This window comes from Cololabis saira, chromosome 22, assembly GCF_033807715.1.
Source record: "Cololabis saira isolate AMF1-May2022 chromosome 22, fColSai1.1, whole genome shotgun sequence".
NCBI lineage: Eukaryota > Metazoa > Chordata > Actinopteri > Beloniformes > Belonidae > Cololabis > Cololabis saira.
In genome coordinates, this window is record NC_084608.1 from 30166160 (window position 1) to 30187435 (window position 21276).

Here is a 21276-nt window from a genome sequence, read left to right on the forward strand (position 1 = left end):
TACTGTGGTGGAGGGGTTTGTGTGCCCGAGTGATCCTAGGAGCTATGCTGTCATTACGCCCCTGGTAGGGTCTCCCATGGCAAACAGGTCCTAGGTGACGGGCCAGACTAAGAGCGGTTCACGCTTTTCATGAAGAAAAAGACATTGAGGACAGCTACGTCGCCCGGATCGGCGTCACCGGGGCCCCTCCCTGGAGCCAGGCCTGGGGTTGGGGCTCGCTGGCGAGCGCCTGGTGGCCGGGTCTTTGCACGTGGGACCCGGCCGGGCTCAGCCCGAAACAGCGACGTGGGCCCGCCTTCCTGTAGGCCCACCTCCCGCAGGAAGGTCCATGAGAGGCTGGTGCATTGTGGACTGGGTAGCAGTCGTGCCGGGGCCTCGACGACCCAATCCCTGGACTAAAACCCTCACAGTGGGGACATGGAATGTCACCTCGCTGGGGGGGAAGGAGCCAGAGCTTGTGCGTGAGGTTGAGAGATACCGGCTAGAGATAGTCGGGCTCACCTCCACACATAGCTTGGGCTCTGGAACCCAGCTCCTTGAAAGGGGCTGGACCCTCCACTACTGTGGAGTTTCCCAGGGTGAGAGCTGGTGTGGGCTTGGTTATAGCCCCCCTGCTCAGTCGCCATGTGTTGGAGTTCACCCCGGTGAACGAGAGGGTCGCTTTCCTGCACCTTCAGGTCGGGAAACGGTCTCTCACCCTACGGGCCGAACAGCAGTGGGGAGTACCCGGCCTTCTTGGAGTCCCTGGGAGGAGTACTTGATGGTGCTCCAACTGGGGACTCCATTGTTCTACTGGGGGACTTCAACGCTCACGTGGGCAATGACAGTGATACCTGGAGAGGCGTGATTGGGAGGAACGGCCTCCCCGATCTGAACCCGAGCGGTGTTTTGTTGTTGGACTTCTGTGCTAGTCACAGTTTGTCCATAACAAACACCATGTTCAAGCATAAGGGTGTCCATCAGTGCACGTGGCACCAGGACACCCTAGGCCGGAGGTCAATGATCGACTTTGTTGTCGTTTCATCTGACCATCGGCCGCATGTCTTGGACACTCGGGTGAAGAGAGGGGCTGAGCTGTCAACTGATCACCACCTGGTGGTGAGTTGGATGCGCTGGCGGAGGAGGAGGTTGGACAGACCGGGCAGACCCAAACGGATTGTGAGGGTCTGTTGGGAACGTCTGGCTGAGCCCTCTGTCGGGGACATCGTCAACTCTCACCTCCGAGAGAGCTTCTCTCGGATCCCGGGGGAGGCAGGGGACATTGAGTCCGAGTGGACCATGTTCTCTGCCTCCATTGTCGACGCGGCGGCTCGAAGTTGTGGTTGCAAGGTCTCCGGTGCCTGTCGTGGCGGCAATCCTAGAACCCGGTGGTGGACACCGGAAGTACAGGATGCCGTCAGACTGAAGAAGGAGTCCTACCGGGCTATGTTAGCCTGTGGGACTCCTGACGCAGTAGATAGGTACCGGCAGGCCAAGCGAGCCGCGGCTCGGGCAGTCCTGGAGGAAAAAACCCGGGTCTGGGAGGAGTTCGGGGAGGCCATGGAGGAAGACTTTCGGTCGGTCTCGAGGAATTTCTGGCAGACCGTTCGGCGTCTCAGAAGGGGGAAGCAGTACTCTGCCGGCACCATTTATGGTGCTGGTGGGGAGCTGTTGACCTCGACTGGGGACATCATCGGACGGTGGAAGGAATACTTCCAGGATCTCCTCAACCCGACTGACATGCCTTCCACTAAGGAAGCAGAGGGTGGGGACTTTGGGGCGTGCTCATCCATCACCCAAGCCAAGGTCACTAAGGTAAGGCAAGGCAAGGCAAGGCAAGTTTATTTATATAGCATAATTCAACACAAGGTAATTCAAAGTCCTGGTGTTTGTAAGGACTCTGGCGGCAGCGTTCTGGATCAGCTGCAGCTGTCTGATTGATTTCTTGTTCAGGCCTGTAAAGATGCCATTGCAATAATCCAACCTACTGAAAATGAATGCATGATGTCTTGTTTAGACAGAATCCCCTTAGCAATGTTTCTCAGGTGGTAATAGGCAGATTTAGTGATAAACTTTAGATGGCTGTTGAAGTTCAGGTCTGAGTCAATAATTACACCAAGGTTTCTGGCTTGATTTGTAGCTGTCAATGACATGGAGCCAAGGTCAGCGCTGATCTTTTCCCTTTCATTTTTAGGGCCAAAAATGATCACCTCTGTCTTCTCTGCATTTAGCTGGAGAAAATTCTGGCACATCCACTCATTGATTTGGCCTGTTTCATTAGACCCTCTCCCTGACATCGCAGGGTCCAGGCCAGGATGCAGAGCTGTAGTTTAACACACTTCTCTGCTGCTTCTCGAGGACCAACGCCTGCCAACAAAACTGTAGGATTGCATGATGTAACCGGTAACTCTAACCAGGTGCCTAGCAAAATAGAAGTGGTTGCAGTTCTACGCCCTCCACAAGTTCACCAGGTGCGGCGTTATAGAGGCGTTAACCAAAATAATCTTGTAAAAATTAAAACCAATGCACATTTGGTACCAATAAGAGACCGAAAAATTAGATGCGGACTACTAAATATACGATCGTTAAGCTCCAAGTCTCTGTTAGTAAATGATATAATTACAGAGAGTAGGAGTGATGTTTTCTGCTTAACAGAAACATGGTTACAGGAGGAAGAGTATGTTAGTTTGAATGAATCAACTCCGCCCGGCTACTTTAATCATCACATTCCTAGAAACACGGGCCGAGGCGGAGGAGTCGCAGCAATTTATAACTCCAGTCTCCAAATAAAGATTTAATCTAAGTCCAATTATAATACATTTGAAAGCCTCACGCTTAGTCTGAAATTTCCGAGCTGGAAATCAGAAAAGCCAGTTGTGTTAGTGTAGTGTATCGGCCCCCTGCTGGCGCTTATCTAGAGTTTTTGTCTGAATTTTCAGATTTCCTTTCTGGATTATTGATCAGTACAGATAAATTCATCATAGTAGGTGATTTTAATATTCATATGGATGTTGAAAGCGATAATCTTAAATTAGCTTTCAATTCTCTTCTAGAATCAATGGGTATCTCACGAAAAGTGGAGGGGCTGACGCAGTGGCGGAACGTTATGTCTACGGGCCCCAGTGCAAGACCGATGTACGGGCCCTTTAGTATGTCGCACTGTACATTGAGACGCAAACTGCAGGACAACGTCTTTAACTGAATAGACCTACTCACTCACGGTGGCTAGACTAGACTTTAATATCATAAGCGTGCGGTGACTCTTATCCACTGAAACCTTCCCTTGCTGAGTAAAAGTTTATGTCAACATTAATACATCGCTGCACATTCACTTTACAATCAGTAGAAAACAAAAAGTAATATAAAATAAAACCTCATTCAATTACCCGTTGCATGCTGGGAGCTCCGCCTCTCCACCTTCAATACATTATAGGCTCGAGCGTCAGCGTCAAAAACAGTTCCATTGCTTTATTTTTTATTTGCACTGTCTACATTGGTTGCGAGCGACGCGGCGTCGTTTTGAGCTGGACTTTTGTCGCACGCCCTGCTTCTATTTTCTTCCTGTCGCTCGCTTTGAAAGCCGGTTGAAAGTTGAAAAAAAAGTTGAAAGCGCTGTAGGAAACAGTCATTTCAATACAAGAACCTCAATAAAGTGGCAGCTGATGGAGGGAGATCGCCAGGGAGCTGGAAGGTTCTGATAAAATAATAAGATATAATAAGAATCTTATCTTAATCTTATTAGGGCTTAATTTGTCCCGGATCCAACAAGATCTGGTACCTATTTGATCATTTCTCGTGTCCTCTGCTTTTCCCCCACATCCCAGTAATGATCTGACATGCTGACATGTTTGCTGCATTTAACACCACGAACACGCCGGTCACTCCAGCTGTTCGCTGTGTGATTGCGTCACCACACGCCGTTATTAATTGTTCGTTTTTTTCCCCACTTTGGTCAGACGTTAGACCTGCTTCTATTCTCTTCCTGCCGCCTGCGTTGAAAACGCTGTAGGAAACAGTCATGGATGAGGAACGGCTGATCCAGTTAGTTGAAATGAGAAGTTATCTCTATGATTCCTCCTCATTTCACTACAAAAACCTCAATAAAGTGGCAGCTGCTGGAGGGAGATCGCCAGGGAGCTGGCAAAGGGAGCGCACGGGCGGTTGGTGGGGCGAATAAAAGGCGAGTCTCGGGCGGGGGAATAAAGGCAGATTTATGGTTCCGCGTAAAATCAACGGCGTAGCCTACGGCGTAGCCTACGGCGTAGGGTACGCGGCGACGCGCACCGCGTACCCTACGCCATAAGGTCTGCGTTGGTGTAACGCGGAACCATAAATCAGCCTTTTAAAAGGCGAGTCTTCGCTGTCAATCAAAAGAACGTGGTAGAACGTGGGGCCGATAACGCGTTCAGTGTGGACAGAGGACTCTAGTCACTGTAGTCACAAGTTATTTACGGGGCCCGCTCGCACTCATCATGGGCCCGTGACGGGCCCCCTGGCGTGCCGGGCCCCAGTGCAGCTGCACCGTCTATAGCTACGCCGCTGGGCCGACGCATTGTTTTGATCATACTCTCGATCTCGTTCTCACCTACGGTGTTGAAACTGATGATCTGTTGGTGTCACCTGTAAACTCCCTTTTATCCGACCATTGTTTAATAACGTTAGAATTGAATGTTGTTGATGTTGAAGTGCAGGACAGGAGGTATTATTTTAGCAGATGAAGCTATTGCTAAATTTAAGGAGGCCATTGCTCATCTTGCGACAGTGGAAAATAGTGAAGCCTCTACTGAAGCAATAGAGGCCAGTGACCTGGGTTCTACCTCTGATGTTGATGTTGATTTTCTTGTTAGTAACACTGCTGATCTGTTGCACTCAGCTTTAGATGAAGTTGCTCCTTTGAAAAGGAGGGTTTCTAGCCACAGGAGCTTAACTCCCTGGTACAATTCAGATATTCGCATGTTGAAACAAAACGTGCGTAAAATGGAAAGGAAGTGGCACTCTTGTAAGTCTGTAGACTCTTATCGTGAATGGAAAGATATTCTAATAGTATATAAAAAAGCCATTCGCAAAGCAAGAACAGCTTATTATTCAACGTTGATAGAGGATAACAAAAGTAACCCACGTTTTCTGTTCAGCACTGTAGCCAGGCTGACAAAGAGTCACAGCTCTGTTGAGCCGTGCATTCCTGCAGCTCTCAGTAGTGAGGACTTTATGAGCTTCTTTAACAGTAAAATCACGAGAATTAGAGAAGAAATCAACCAGCCGGTTGTGGGCGTTTCTTCAGCTTTAGCGACTTCCCTAGGCTCTGACTTGACTCTAGACTGTTTTGATCCTATAGACCTCCCTGAGCTGACTTCACTCGTTAATAGAGCTAAGTCTACCACATGTATGTCAGACCCCATCCCGACTCGACTATTCAAAAATGTTTTTTCTCTTATTGGTGCGACAATACTGGACCAAATCAACCTATCCCTAAGCTCAGGATATGTACCACAGGTTTTCAAAGTGGCAGTAATCAAACCTTTACTTAAAAAACCTTCTCTTGACCCAGACACCTTAGCCAATTATATGCCAATTTCCAAACTTCCATTTGTATCTAAAATTCTGGAAAAGGCAGTTTCAAGCCAGTTATGTGACTATTTGTATAGAAATGATCTGTTTGAAGTCTTTCAGTCAGGGTTCAGAATGCATCATAGCACAGAGACAGCACTGGTTCGAGTTACAAATGACCTCCTTATGGCCTCAGATAAGGGATTAGTATCCATATTGGTTCTACTGGACCTCAGTGCTGCTTTTGACACTATAGATCATGGCATTTTACTGCACAGGTTAGAGCATGTTGTTGGGATTAAAGGGACAGCTTTACGTTGGTTTAAATCATATCTATCTGACAGGTTCCAGTTTGTTCATGTACATGAAGTTTCTTCAGAACAGTCAAGGGTCTGTTATGGTGTTCCGCAGGGTTCAGTGCTAGGGCCAATCTTGTTCAGTTTATACATGCAGTCGTTGGGATGTATAATCCAGAATCACGGCATACACTTTCATTGCTATGCTGATGATACGCAGCTCTATTTGTCTATGAAGCCGGATGAAACAGAACCGTTAGTTAAACTTCAGACATGTCTTAGGGACATCAAGGACTGGATGTCCAGAAATTTCTTGCTTCTAAATTCAGATAAAACAGAGGTTATCATTCTTGGTACAGAGCATCTTAGGAAGGGACTAGATGGTGTTGCGATGGCTTTCAGTGCAACTGTGAGAAACCTTGGTGTTGTTTTCGATCAGGATTTTTCGTTTAAACCATATGTTAATCAGGTTTGTAAAATAGCGTTTTTCCATCTCCGTAATATTGCAAAAATTAGGAAAATCCTCTCGCAGAGTGATGCAGAAAAACTAGTTCATGCGTTTGTATCTTCTAGACTGGATTACTGTAATGTGTTATTAGCAGGATGTCCAAGTAATTTGCTGAATAGGCTCCAGCTGATCCAGAATGCAGCAGCACGAGTGCTGACAGGAATCAGCAGGAGAGACCACGTCTCTCCAGCGTTAGCGTCGCTCCATTGGCTACCTGTAAAATTCAGAATTCAATTAAAAATGTTATTACTTGCATATAAAGCCCAAAACGGCTTAGCCGATAACGCGTTCAGTGTGGACAGAGGACTCTAGTCACTGTAGTCACAAGTTATTTACGGGGCCCGCTCGCACTCATCATGGGCCCGTGACGGGCCCCCTGGCGTGCCGGGCCCCAGGGCAGCTGCACCGTCTATAGCTACGCCGCTGGGCCGACGCATTGTTTTGCTTAGCTCCGCAGTATTTACAAGATTTGATAGTGCCTTATGTTCCTGGCAGAGCTCTCCGCTCCCAGGGTGCAGGCTTACTCGTAGTTCCTAGAGTATCTAAATGTAGATTTGGAGGGCGGGCGTTCTGCTATCAGGCACCATTACTTTGGAACCAACTTCCAATCTGGGTTAAGGAGGCTGACACCACCTCCACCTTTAAAACTAAACTTAAAACCTTTCTGTTTAGTAAAGCCTATAGTTAGTGTTTAGTAAACCTCTAGCTGGTGTTGGTAAATCTCTAGGTAATGAAAACTCTAGTGTGTTAGAGTCAGTAGTCATAGTTGAAGCTATAGAACAAGACTATAATAGTTAGTCTCAAATATAGCTTCGCAGTAGATATGCTGCTATAGGCTTATGCTGCAGGGGGGCACCGACATGATCCGCTGGGCGGTGCCTCTCACCCTTCTTCTCCTCTCCTTTTCCCTGCCTCTCTTCTCCATTACCATTTTTATTTATCATAAATATCTCATAGGTATCATTTTTGTCCATCGTTCCTGTAGTTCCTTGTGCTGGCCCCCCTTTTTTCTCTTTTGTGCATGTTTGCAGGCTGGAGCCTCGGGAGCTGCGTTCTGGCCTGTGTTCCCGGCCCCCCCCTCCCCCCCATCCCCGGTCAACCCGTTGCTGCTTCCACCTGCCTACGTGATGTCTGCTGTTGCTGCTTCCGCCTGCCTGCACCCCGCCCCCCCTCTGGTCATCCCGCTGCTGCTTCCACATGACTGCTGTGTGCTGCTGACGCCCCCCCCCCCCCCACCTCTGGTCATCCCGCTGTTGCTTCCACCTGCCTGCTGTGTGCTGCTGACGTCCCTGACTCCCCCAGTCTGGCCTTCGGCAGGAGGGTCCCCCCTTATGAGCCTGGTCCTGCTCAAGGTTTCTTCCCTCCTAAAGGGGAGTTTTTCCTTGCCACTGTTTGGCTTAAGGCTTTTCTCCCACTATGGGAGTTTTTACCTGCCATTGTTTATATAATAATTGCTCGGGGGTTTATGTTTATGTTTATGTTCATGTTCTGGATCTCTGGAAAGCGTCTAGAGACAACATCTGTTGTATTAGACGCTATATAAATAAAATTGAATTGAATTAAATTAAAATTTGGCGAATACAGTTACTCAATGAGAGTAGGGGACTGTAGTCATGTGGTGACACTGAAATATAGAGTGGGTGCATATAGGGTGCAGCGTCCGCAGTTATGCGGTCGATGTACCGGACCGTCGTGGTGAAGAAGGAGCTGAGTCGAAAGGCGAAGCTCTCGATTTACCGGTCAATCTACGCACCTACCCTCACCTATGGTCATGAACTTTGGGTAGTGACCGAAAGGACAAGTCGCGGATACAAGCGGCCGAGATGAGTTTCCTCCGCAGGGTGGCTGGACGCTCCCTTAGAGATAGGGTGAGGAGTTCGGTCACCCGGGAGGAGCTCGGAGTCGAGCCGCTGCTCCTTCACATTGAGAGGAGTCAGCTGAGGTGGCTTGGGCATCTGTACCGGATGCCTCCCGGACGCCTCCCTAGGGAGGTGGTCCGGGCATGTCCCACGGGGAGGAGACCCCGGGGAAGACCCAGGACACGCTGGAGAGACTATGTCTCTCGGCTGGCCTGGGAACGCCTCGGACTCCCCCCGGAAGAGCTGGAGGAAGTGTCTGGGGTGAAGGAAGTCTGGGCATCCCTGCTGAGGCTGCTGCCCCCGCGACCCGGGAACGGACAAGCGGAAGAAGATGAGTGAGTGAGTGAGTGAATTGAATTGAACCTATGGTAATGGACTTTGGGTAGTGACCGAAAGGACGAGATCGCGGATACAAGCAGCCGAGATGAGTTTCCTCCGCAGGGTGGCTGGACGTTCCCTTAGAAATAGGGTGAGGAGTTCGGTCACCCGGGAGGAGCTCGGAGTCGAGCCGTTACTCCTTCCAATTGAGAGGAGTCATCTGAGGTGGCTTGGGCATCTGTAACGGATGCCTCCGGGACGCCTCCCTAGGGAGGTGTTCCAGGCATGTCCCTCCTCCCTAGGGAGGTGTTCCAGGCATGTTCCACCGGGAGGAGACCCCGGGGAAGACCCAGGACACGCTGGAGAGACTATGTCTCTCGGCTGGCCTGGGAACGCCTCGGACTCCCCCCGGAAGAGCTGGAGGAAGTGTCTGGGGTGAAGGAAGTCTGGGCATCTCTGCTGAGGCTGCTGCCCCCGCGACCCGGGAACGGATAAGCAGCGGAAGATGGATGGATGGATGGATGGACAAATCACATGCAATTATATGAAAGTTTATGTTGTTTTATATTTAATTTATCTATTTATTACAAGCAAAACATCTTTCACTGTTAGTTTTTAATGTCATGAACGAGTACTAGAGTCCTAAAACTGCTGCAGACTCTCCTGGACCGATCTGGAGAGGTGTTTTCATCCAGGCGCGCAGGAAGACGTTTTTGCCAGGGGGTGCGGGGGTTCTCCCTTAAGAAATCACTTGCCCCTCCCCTGCATGAAGAACAGCTGACAGTGTGCACAAGCTTTACCAAAACATAGCAAACCAACCATCTACAGTAAAAAAGGAACATGACTATAATTATTATCATAGTCACATAGGCGGCGAGTTACTGAAATATTTGGTGAAGCTATATACAGGGAGGAATTCTCGCACAAAGCGCGGGCGCGCGAAAATTTTGAGGTTTTTTTTCACCCAAAACAGTTGCGTAACAATTATTTGAGCATAATTTGACCAATATTACCGGCAGTGCAGTCTCCTCATCCTCCCGGGTCATCGCTGCTCATATGGCCGGCTGCACCATCAGGTGAGCCGGTGTTAGACACTGGGGGGGTTGTTGACGCAGTGGCTGCAGGCAGTGCAGCGGTGCAGTCGCTCTCCTCCGACTCACTGTCACTGGTAGCACAGCTGTAGGCAGCAGCTTCGGCAATGTTTTGTGTCTGTTTCTCTTTTGGTTTAAAAAATGAACGTATATCCGTCTTGGTCTTGACTTGGAGCTTTGTGTTGTGTTTTGAAAGGAGCGCTGCTGGCTTTGCATTTGTAATTGGCGGGCAAAAATGCGGATGTTTACAAACAACATAATGCATTGCAGTTCTGATCACCTGAGCGGTCCGCAGACCAGGGGGGTGTGACTTTTAATTAAAATTACCCCTATATTCAGCCTTCATCTTAAATGTGGCTTACAATGTTGTGGAACAGAAACAGCAACCACAAATATTTATATCTTTATAATCTTTTATTGTCATTAAAATTTTTCAACTTTCGCCACCAGAGGGTGCTGCAGCCCCTGCCGCACCCCCACTTCCGGCGCCTATGGTTTCATCCTGAACCAAACTCTGGTCTCTGAACCAGCAGGACCACATGGTTGAGGAACACAGAAGACTCCGTGGTGGAAAAACAGGAACGAGGGGGAAAAAGGGATGTTTGAAGAACCTAAATTTCTAAATAAACCACTGTAGCGCTTCATCACTTCATAACACTTCATCGTCTCTTCTATCCTTTTATCTTTATAATTTCACCTGTATTCATTACACCTTACTGTTCACATGCAAGGACACTCTCCTTCTTTCTTATTTTTCCAGGCGTGCCCGTTAATTACATCGCACACCAGCGGAGGGTCGGGTCTGCCGTTCCAATGGGTGCTGCCGAGGATTAAAAAACTGACTTGCGCAGCGTTAAACCTTTATTGACCATACACGTTTAGTGTGTGGGTTACACCACCATGGACAGAAAATATAAAGTCATGATGAGTCATTGAATCAGTTAACAACAGTTGTCTTACTTTGTGCCTGAGGGTCCAGGTTCTTTACTGAAGTTTGGAGGATCATCTTTGGACCGGTCACTCTTTATAGACAGACAGCTGGATCCTGGAGACTCTGGTCTCTGACTGCGGTACCGACCTCTGCAAACACAAATTCACATCAGTCACTGATAATATTGATGATGACCACTGAAGAAGATCTACAGCAGGGTCTCCAACTCTGGTCCTGACAGCCACAGTCCTGCATGTGTTAGATGTTTCCTGCTTCAGTATTTGTCCACCCCTGATCTAGTCTATATCCAGTCCTGGAGCAGATTACTGCTTTCCTCTCCTCCTGACATCAGAGCTCATGTTTCCTCTGCAGGAACCTTCCACAGGGATGAGGGATCTTAGGACATTCCTGCTTCCTGACTGTGGCAGGGTGGAGAGGTCGATGGGACACGCGCACCTGTGTCCCATCAACCTGAGTGGCGGGTTCTCTCCACCCTGCCTGCCTTATAAGGCAGCTGGACAGCAGCGGAGGGGCCGGTGAAATAAAAAGGGTCTGCACGAAACTCCGTGTCTCTCCATCCTTCGGTCTGCCACACTGACCCTCTGAACATTTCAGTGATTCAAACTCAACACTTCCTTAATTGAACTGAAATTCTTTAGTTGATGATAAAATAAGATTGAATCCATTTACAGTTTTTGTGCAGATTTAACATCAAAATGTCCTCCAACAAAAACATGTAAAATGTTGAAAAATAAACTTAATATGTTTTTATCAAGAACAATTACAAATTGTTAAGCATTTTACCTACAATCACACCTGAAATAACCCACGTTATTAACTCACAGTGGTAACAGTGATGGTAGTAGCAGTAGCAGTAGTAGCAGCAGCAGCAGGAGTAAGTGGTGGTAGTAGTACTAGTAGTAGTAGTAGTAGCAGCAGTAGCAATTGTAGTAGTGGTAGCGGTAGTGGTATTAGTAGTAGTACCAGCAGTAGGAGTAGCAGCAGCAGCAGCAGCAGTAGTAGTAGTAGTAGTAGAAGAAGAAACACTACAAGGTGACCAAACCTCCTGAAAACCCTGTTTTAGTAGTTTTTAATGTCATCAACGAGTACTAGAGTTCTAAAACTGCTGCAGACTCTCCTGGACCGATCTGGAGTGCTGGTTTCATCCTGAACCAAACTCTGGTCTCTGAACCAGCAGGACCACATGGTTGAGGAACACAGAAGACTCAGTGGTGGAAAAACAGGAACCAGAAGGAAAAAGTGATGTTTGAAGAACCTAAAACACCAAATAAACCACTGTAGCACTTGTACTTAGAAGACTGCAAAAGAGTATAGGCTACTTCAAAGACCTACTGTAGATTCTGAGGATCAAGAAAGAATATCGTTTTAATAAAGAACTGACAATTTTATTACCCTAACACAAAACAAAATATATACTGTATATAATCACAATTACAGTGAGTGGAAAAATATAACCCAAAATAAAATAGAGCTGTTTTCTTCAAAAAATTAAATAAAATAAAGAATTCCCTTCTAACACTTGTCCAGTTCTTATTGTACTGGTAAATGTTCTTTTGTGGTTTCTTGTGCTGTTCCGTGTCTCTTATGTACACTACCCGGGTAGGTAAGTGTAGGTGTTATTTCCTTAGCTGGGAAATGCTGAGTTCACGATGATCTTGTCAATCCCTACAGCAGCTGGCCAGTCTACTGACAGGAATCTCCAAAGCATCGTCCGTGGGTCTGGCTCGCCATCATTTCCGAAGACTAACTCATAAAATTGAAGGGGGTCTCAAAAAAACCAGTTGTGTTCCGTCAATGTAAGCGATTCGCTCAGCAATACTGCACCATACAGCACTCTCTCCCGCACACTTTATCGTCTCTTCTATCCTTTTTTCTTTATAATTTCACCTGTACTCATTACACCTTACTGTTCACATGCAAGGACACTCTCTTTCTTTTTTATTTTTCCCGCGTGCCCGTTAATTACATCGCACACCAGCGGAGGGTCGGGTCTGCCGTTCCAACGGGTGCTGCCGAGGATCAAAAAACTGACTTGCGCAGCGTTAACCCTTTAGTGACCATACACTTTTAGTGTGTGGGTTACACCACCATGAACAGAAAAGATAAAGTAATGATGAGTCATAGAATCAGTTAACATCAGTTGTCTTACTTTGTGCCTGAGGGTCCATGTTCTTTACTGAAGGTTGGAGGATGTTCATTGGACCGGTCACTCTTCATAGACAGACAGATGGATCCTGGAGACTCTGGTCTCTGAGGCTACGTTCACACTGCAGTCCTTAATGCTCAATTCCGATTTTTTCCCATATCCGATTTTTTTGTGTGGCTGTTCACACTATCTTTTAAAATGTGTCCTATATCCGACTCGAGTGTGAACGCATCGCGGCCCTGAACTGACCCGCATGCGCAGAGGCGTGTGATGATGACAATGATGGATTTGCATCCAACAGGTGCCTGAACTGCCAATTATCCATCAAGCTCCACAATTATCATGTTAACATTAAATCAGATAGATTTGTCAAGGACGTTTCTCTTGCATCTCTATCATTATGCGGGCATGAATTCTCAGAGTTTTGCGGGAGCGGATGTAAACACTGCGGGAGCGGAACACACACGTTGCGGGTGCAGGACTGCGGGCGGTAATGGTCAGAAATGCAGCGGGGGCGGGCGGGAGCGGGATGAAGAAAACAGTCACGGTCCCCCTATAGCAGGGCTCTAGCTCCGCTCCCCAGAGTGTCAGCTCTGCTCTCCGGCGTTCAGCTGGGTTTATCACCTAACACACGGTCCTGCTCGTTGTAAAACAGGCAGGTTATGCGACCACGACCGCTTAGCTGATTTGAATCCTCAGCTTCTTTATTTAGTAATATGCTTAAATTCAGCGGGTTGTCTCGTCTGATCTGAAGTCGTAGGTGAAAAAGAGGTGAGCGGTGGGGAGGGGAGGAGGAGAGGCGGGGGCGGCCCGGAGGGACCCCCGCCGTCTCCCGTGTCTCCCCCGCGGCTCGGGGCTCTGCGTGTGACGTCAAAGTCGCATTAATTCCGACCTGCCTGTTCACACTGAGGTCGCATTGCAAAACATCAGACCTGTATCCGATTTAGAACCACATATGGAAGCGACCTGAATCTGATTTGAAAAGATCAGATTCCATGTGACTTGTGCTGTTCACACTGTCATAAACAAATCGGATCTGAGTCACATATGAGCAAAAAATCGGATTTGGGTCACTTGGGAACTGCAGTGTGAACGTAGCCTGACTGCGGTACCGACCTCTGCAAACACAAATTCACATCAGTCACTGATAATATTGCTGATGAGCACTGAAGAAGATCTACAGCAGGGTCTCCAACTCTGGTCCTGACAGCCACAGTCCTGCATGTGTTAGATGTTTCCTGCTTCAGGATTGTCCACCCCTGATCTAGTCTGTATCCAGTCCTGGAGCAGATTACTGCTTTCCTCTCCTCCTGACATCAGAGCTCATGTTTCCTCTGCAGGAACCTTCCACAGGGATCAAGGATCTTAGGACATTCCTGCTTCCTGACCCTCTGAACATCTCAGTGATTCAAACTCAACACTTCCTTAAGTGAACTGATCTTCTGAATTGACCTGATGACTGAATTCTTTTGTTGATGATAAAATAAGATTGATCCATTTACAGTTTTTGTGCAGATTTAACATCAAAATGTCCTCCATCAAAAACATGTAACATGTTGAAAAATAACTTGTTTTTATCAAGAACAGTGACAAATTGTTAAGCATTTTACCTAAAATCAAACCTGCAATAACCCACGTTATTAACTCAGTGGTAACAGTGATGGTAGTAGCAGTAGCAGTAGTAGTAATGGTAGCAGTAGTAGCAGTAGTAGCAGGGGTAATAGCAGTGGTAGTAGTAGTAGTAATAGGAGTAGAAGTTGTAGCAGTTGTAATAGTAGTAGCAGCAGTAGCAGTTGTAGTAGTGGTAGTAGTAGAAGAAGAAACACCACAAGGTGACCAAACCTCCTGAAAATCCTTTTTTAGTAGTTTTTAACGTCATCAACGAGTACTAGAGTTCTAAAACTGCAGCAGACTCTCCTGGACCGATCTGGAGAGGTGGTTTCATCCTGAACCAAACTCTGGTCTCTGAACCAGCAGGACCACATGGTTGAGGAACACAGAAGACTCCGTGGTGGAAAAAGAGGAACCAGAAGGAAAAAGTGATGTTTGAAGAACCTAAAACATCAAATAAACCACTGTAGCACTTGTACTTAGAAGACTGCAAAAGAGTATAGGCTACTAAGACCTACTGTAGATTCTGAGGATAAAGAAAGAATATAGTTTTAATAAACAACAATCAGTCTTTTTCTAACATTAAAGGAAAAACAACTTTTGTTTCTATAATAGAAACCAAGTTTAACCCTGAGTTTCTTTGTAAGACACTAAATATGGTATTTAAAAGACAGATTTTCATCCAAATAAAATCCCAGGTATTTGTAGACTGAAACTCGTTCAATCACCTTTTCATTTTGTGTAACAATCTGACAGTCATCATTTGTCTTCCCGGATTTTATAAAGCACATTAATTTAGTTTTGTCAGAATTAAGCACAAGTCTTCATTGATTAAGATTACTCTGAATGACATTAAAAGCAGATTGTAACTTTTGTATGGCACCTGTTAATGATGAAGCAGAACAGTACAAAATAGTGTCATCTGCATAAAAATGAAATTTGGCATCAGTTACATTTTGAAACAAAACATTTATATAAATAGTAAATAAAATAGGACCCAATATGGACCCCTGGGGGACACCATTTTGAGTCAACAAAGGTTTGGAGGATACACCATCAACCTGAACACTTTGTGTTCTGCCGCACAAGTAGTTGCCAAACCACATGACAGCTTTTGAAGACATTCCAATATCCCGCAGTCTCTGGCAGAAGACCAAATGGTCAAATGTGTCAAAAGCCTTTGACAGATCTAAAAACAATGCAGCACAGTATTCTTTAGAATCAATAGCACTTATGAGATCATTTAAAACTTTCATGGTGGCAGTGACAGTACTGTGCTTTTTTCTGAAGCCAGACTGCAGCTCATTTAAAATGCTATTTCTTGTCAGAAAATCTTTCAACTGGTCACTTATCAGCCCTTCTAAAACTTTGGCTAAAGGAGACAGTTTTGATATTGGCCTGTAACTATTAGGATTTGATCGGTCACCACCCTTCTAAAAAAGGAGTGACATATGCTGACTTCCATACACTAGGAATCATTCCAGTTTCTATAGTCAAGTTAAAAATATATGTCAAAGGTTCAGCAATATGTTCAGCAGCAATTTTCAAAAAATATGGATCTAACCCATCAGGACCAGAGGATTTCTTGGTATTTAACTTAATGAGAGCATTGTATACCTCCTCTCTAGTAATAGGGGCAAGATCAAAATTACCTACATTTTCACCAGACAGAGAGTAATCCACTTGACTTATCCCTTGTTTCATTTCCTGCTCAAACAACAAACCAGAAGATATAAAATGCTGGTTTAAGGAATCTAACATACTTTCCTTTTCTGTAATGGTCTCATCATTCAATTTAAAAATATTCTGAAGTACCGTGTCCCTTGCACCTGAAGACAACGATTTAATCATCTTCCAGAATTTAGAGGGGTTGTTTGTGCTATCACATATTTCATTAACATAAAAGTCTGCTTTGGTTTTTCGTATTTCCATCCATCCATCCATTGTCCACCGCATTATCCGAGTCCGGGTCACGGGGGCAGCAGTCGGAGCAGGGATCCCCAGACTTCCCTCTCCCCGGACACCTCCTCCAGCTCTTCCGGGGGGACTCCAAGGCGTTCCCAGGCCAGCCGAGTGACGTAGTCACTCCAGCGTGTCCTGGGTCTTCCTCGGGGCCTCCTCCCGGTGGGACATGCCCGGAACACCTCACGAGGGGGGCGTCCAGGGGGCATCCTATACAGGTGCCCGAGCCACCTCAGCTGACTCCTCTCGATGTGGAGGAGCAGCGGCTCTACTCCGAGCTCCTCCCGGGTGACAGAGCTCCTCACCCTATCTCTAAGGGAGCGCCCAGCCACCCTGCGGAGGAAACTCATTTCGGCCGCTTGTATCCGGGATCCCGTTCTTTCGGTCATGACCCAGAGTTCATGACCATAGGTGAGGGTGGGAACGTAGATCGACCGGTAAACCGAGAGCTTTGCCTTTCGGCTCAGCTCCCTCTTCACCACGACGGACCGATACAATGACCGCATTACTGCGGACGCCGCACCGATCCGCCTGTCGATCTCGCGCTCCGTTCTCCCCTCACTCGTGAACAAGACCCCAAGATACTTGAACTCCTCCACCTGAGGCAGGAACTCTCCCCCGACCTGGAGGGTGCAAGCCACCTTTTTCCGGTCGAGAACCATGGCCTCAGACTTAGAGGTGCTGATTCTCATCCCAGCTGCTTCACACTCGGCTGCAAACCGCCCCAGTGCATGCTGAAGGTCCTGGCTCGAGGGAGCCAACAAGACCACATCATCTGCAAAAAGCAGAGATGAAATCAAGTGGTTTTTCGTATTTGTGAGATACATTTATTCCTCAGATACCTAAAATGTTGCCAGTCTGACTTATTTTTGGATTTTCTTGCAGTTGCCCAGGCAAGGTCTCGTTCATGAATTAGTTCAGACAGTTGCTCTGAGAACCACGGGTTATCACGACCTTTAATCTTGTGTTTTCTAAGAGGAGCATGTTTATTCATAATGCCTAACAATAAAGATTTAAAATATTGCAATGCTATCTCGGAATCTGGGATCAAATTTAATTTGATCCAATCACAGAGATAAAGGTCATTTAGAAAAGCTTGTTCACAGAACAATTTAAAATTTCTCTTTAGTATGATACGTGGTTCACACTTTGGCAACTTTGTGTCTCTCACACAAGCAACTATACAGTGATCGCTAACATCATTTGCAAAGACAGCAGTGGCTTTATATTTATGTGGGACATTTGTTAAAATCAAATCAAGGAGAGTTGACTTCTCAGCATGTTTATTATTTAGCCTGGTTGGTGAATCTATAATTTGAGTCAAAAATGCTGAATCACAGAAACATTTAAAAGAATCAGATGCAGGAGTTAACCAGTCCCAGTTTAAGTCCCCTAATAAAACCAATTCATTATACTTTATCGATGATAAACAGTCAGACAATGAGGATAAGGTGTCCTTTGATGCAGACGGGGGTCTGTCTGATATAACACAGCTCTTCGTGGATTCAATTTTCAAAATAAGCAAAGTTCAAATTGTTTAGGCACAGACTTAGATAATTGTACTGTTGCCTGAAAAGTATTTTTGACATATATAGCCACTCCTCCACCTTTAGCAGAGGGATCAGTACGGAAAATATTATACCCATCCATATATATATAACTATCAGGAGTGGAACTACGCAGCCATGTCTCAGATAAAACCATAAAATCAGCATTGGTTGATTTGGCCCAGATTCTAACCATATCAATTTTGGGCAAGAGACTTCTCACATTCATGTGTACAAAACCAATACTGAACCTGTTTAAAATATAATCACAATTACAGTGACTGGAAAAATATCCATCCATCCATCCATCGTCCGCCGCTTTATCCGTTACCGGGTCGCGGGGGCAGCAGCCTCAGCAGGGATGCCCAGACTTCCCTCACCCCAGACACTTCCTCCAGCTCCTCCGAGGGGAGACCGAGGCGTTCCCAGGCCAGCCGAGAGACATAGTCTCTCCAGCATGTCCTGGGTCTTCCTCGGGGCCTCCTCCCGGTGGGACATGCCTGGAACACCTCCCTAGGGAGGCGTCCAGGAGGATCCGGTACAGATGCCCAAGCCACCTCAGCTGACTCCTCTCAATGTGAAGGAGCAGCGGCTCGACTCCGAGCTCCTCCCGGGTGACCGAACTCCTCACCCAATCTCTAAGGGAGCGTCCAGCCACCCTGCGGAGGAAACTCATCTCGGCCGCTTGTATCCGCGATCTTGTCCTTTCGGTCACTACCCAAAGTTCGTGACCATAGGTGAGGGTAGCGGCGTAGATTGACCGGTAAATCGAGAGCTTCGCCTTTCGACTCAGCTCCCTCTTCACCACGACGGACCGGTACATCGACCGCATAACTGCGGACGCTGCGCCGATCCGTCTGTCAATCTCCCGCTCCATCGTTCCCTCACTCGTGAACAAGATCCCGAGATACTTGAACTCCTCCACCTGAGGCAGGACTTCTCCACCCACCCGGAGAAGGCACGCCACCCTTTTCCGATGGAGAACCATGGCCTCGGTTTTGGAGGTGCTGATTCTCATCCCTGCCGCGTCGCACTCGACCTCAAACCGCCCCAGCGCATGCTGAAGGTCCCGGTCCGATGAAGCCAACAGCACAACATCATCTGCAAAAAGCAGAGATGAAATCCTGAGGTTCCCAAACCGGAACCCCTCCGGCCCCTGGCTGCGCCTAGAAATCCTGTCCATAAAAATTATGAACAGGACCGGTGACAAAGGGCAGCCCTGCCGGAGTCCAACATGCACCGGGAACAAGTCTGACTTACTGCCGGCAATGCGAACCAGACTCCTGCTTCGATCATACAGAGACCGGACAGCCCTTAATAGAGGGCCCCGGACTCCATACTCACTCAGCACCCCCCACAGAATGGCACGAGGGACACGGTCAAATGCCTTCTCCAGATCCACAAAACACATGTAGACTGGTTGGGCAAATTCCCATGAACCCTCGAGCACCCTGCGGAGGGTGTAGAGCTGGTCCAGTGTTCCAGTGTTCAGGAGGAACAATGCGGTTTTCGACTGGAAAAATATAACCCAAAATAAAATAGAGCTCTTTTCTTCAAAAAATAAAATAAAATAAAGAATTCCCTTCTAACACTTGTCCAGTTCTTATTGTAATGGTAAATTTCAATTTCAATTTCAATTTCAATTTTATTTATATAGCGTCTAATACAACAGATGTTGTCTCTAGACGCTTTCCAGAGATCCAGAACATGAACATAAACATAAACATAAACATAAACATAAACCCCCGAGCAATTATTATATAAACAATGGCAGGTAAAAACTCCCTTAGTGGGAGAAAAGCCTTAAGCCAAACAGTGGCAAGGAAAAACTCCCCTTTAGGAGGGAAGAAACCTTGAGCAGGACCAGGCTCATAAGGGGGGACCCTCCTGCCGAAGGCCAGACTGGGGGAGTCAGGGACGTCGACAGCACACAGCAGGCAGGTGGAAGCAGCAGCGGGATGACCAGAGGTGGGGGGGGGGGGGGCGTCAGCAGCACACAACAGTCATGTGGAAGCAGCAGCGGGATGACCAGAGGGGGGGGGGGGCATCAGCAGCACACAACAGTCATGTGGAAGCAGCAGCGGGATGACCAGAGGGGGGGGGGGTGCAGGCAGGCGGAAGCAGCAACAGCAGACATCCACGTAGGCAGGTGGAAGAAGCAATGGGATGACCAGAGGGGGGGGAGGGCCGGGAACACAGGCCAGAACGCAGCTCCTGAGGCTCCGGCCTGCAAACATACACAAAAGAGAAAAAAGGGGGGCCGGCACAAGAAACTACAGGAACAATGGACAAAAATGATAGCTATGAGATATTTATAATAAATAAAAATGGTAATGGAGAAGAGAGGCAGGGAAAAGGAGAGGAGAAGAAGGGTGAGAGGCACCGCCCAGCGGATCATGTCGGTGCCCCCCTGCAGCATAAGCCTATAGCAGCATATCTACCGCGAAGCTATATTTGAGACTAACTATTATAGTTTTGTTCTATAGCTGCGACAATGACTACTGACTCTAACACACTAAAGTTTACACTACCTAGAGATTTACCAACACCAACTAGAGGTTTACTTAACACTAACTATAAGCTTTACTAAACAGAAAGGTTTTAAGTTTAGTTTTAAAGGTGGAGGTGGTGTCAGCCTCCTTAACCCAGATTGGAAGTTGGTTCCAAAGTAATGGTGCCTGATAGCAGAACGCCCGCCCTCCAAATCTACATTTAGATACTCTAGGAACTACGAGTAAACCTGCACCCTGGGAGCGGAGAGCTCGGCCAGGAACATAAGGTACTATCAAATCTTGTAAATACTGCGGAGCTAAGCCGTTTTGGGCTTTATATGCAAGTAATAAAATTTTAAATTGAATTCTGAATTTTACAGGTAGCCAATGGAGCGACGCTAACACTGGAGAGACGTGGTCTCTCCTGCGAATTCCTGTCAGTACTCGTGCTGCTGCATTTTGGATCAGCTGGAGCCTATTCAGCAAATTACTTGGACATCCTGCTAACAACACATTACAGTAATCCAGTCTAGAAGATACAAACGCATGAACTAGTTTCTCTGCATCCCTCTGCGAGAGGATTTTCCTAATTTTTGCAATATTACGGAGATGGAAAAACGCTATTTTACAAACCTGATTAACATATGGTTTAAACGACAAATCCTGATCGAAAACAACACCAAGGTTTCTCACAGTTGCACTGGAAGCCATCGCAACACCATCTAATCCCTTCCTAAGATGCTCTGGACCAAGAATGATAACCTCTGTTTTATCTGAATTTAGAAGCAAGAAATTTCTGGACATCCAGTCCTTGATGTCCCTAAGACATGCCTGAAGTTTAACTAACGGTTCTGTTTCATCCGGCTTCATAGACAAGTAGAGCTGCGTATCATCAGCATAACAATGAAAGTGTATGCCGTGATTCTGGATTATACTTCCCAACGGCTGCATGTATAAACTGAACAAGA

At 47.0% G+C, this 21276-nt stretch overlaps 1 protein-coding gene across 1 annotated transcript in view; it reads right to left on the reverse strand.

Annotated features, from left to right (window-relative positions):
* LOC133422947 (NACHT, LRR and PYD domains-containing protein 12-like) overlaps window positions 1-21276 on the reverse strand; it is a 256789-nt gene that overhangs the window by 227261 nt on the left and 8252 nt on the right. The window lies entirely within an intron of this gene.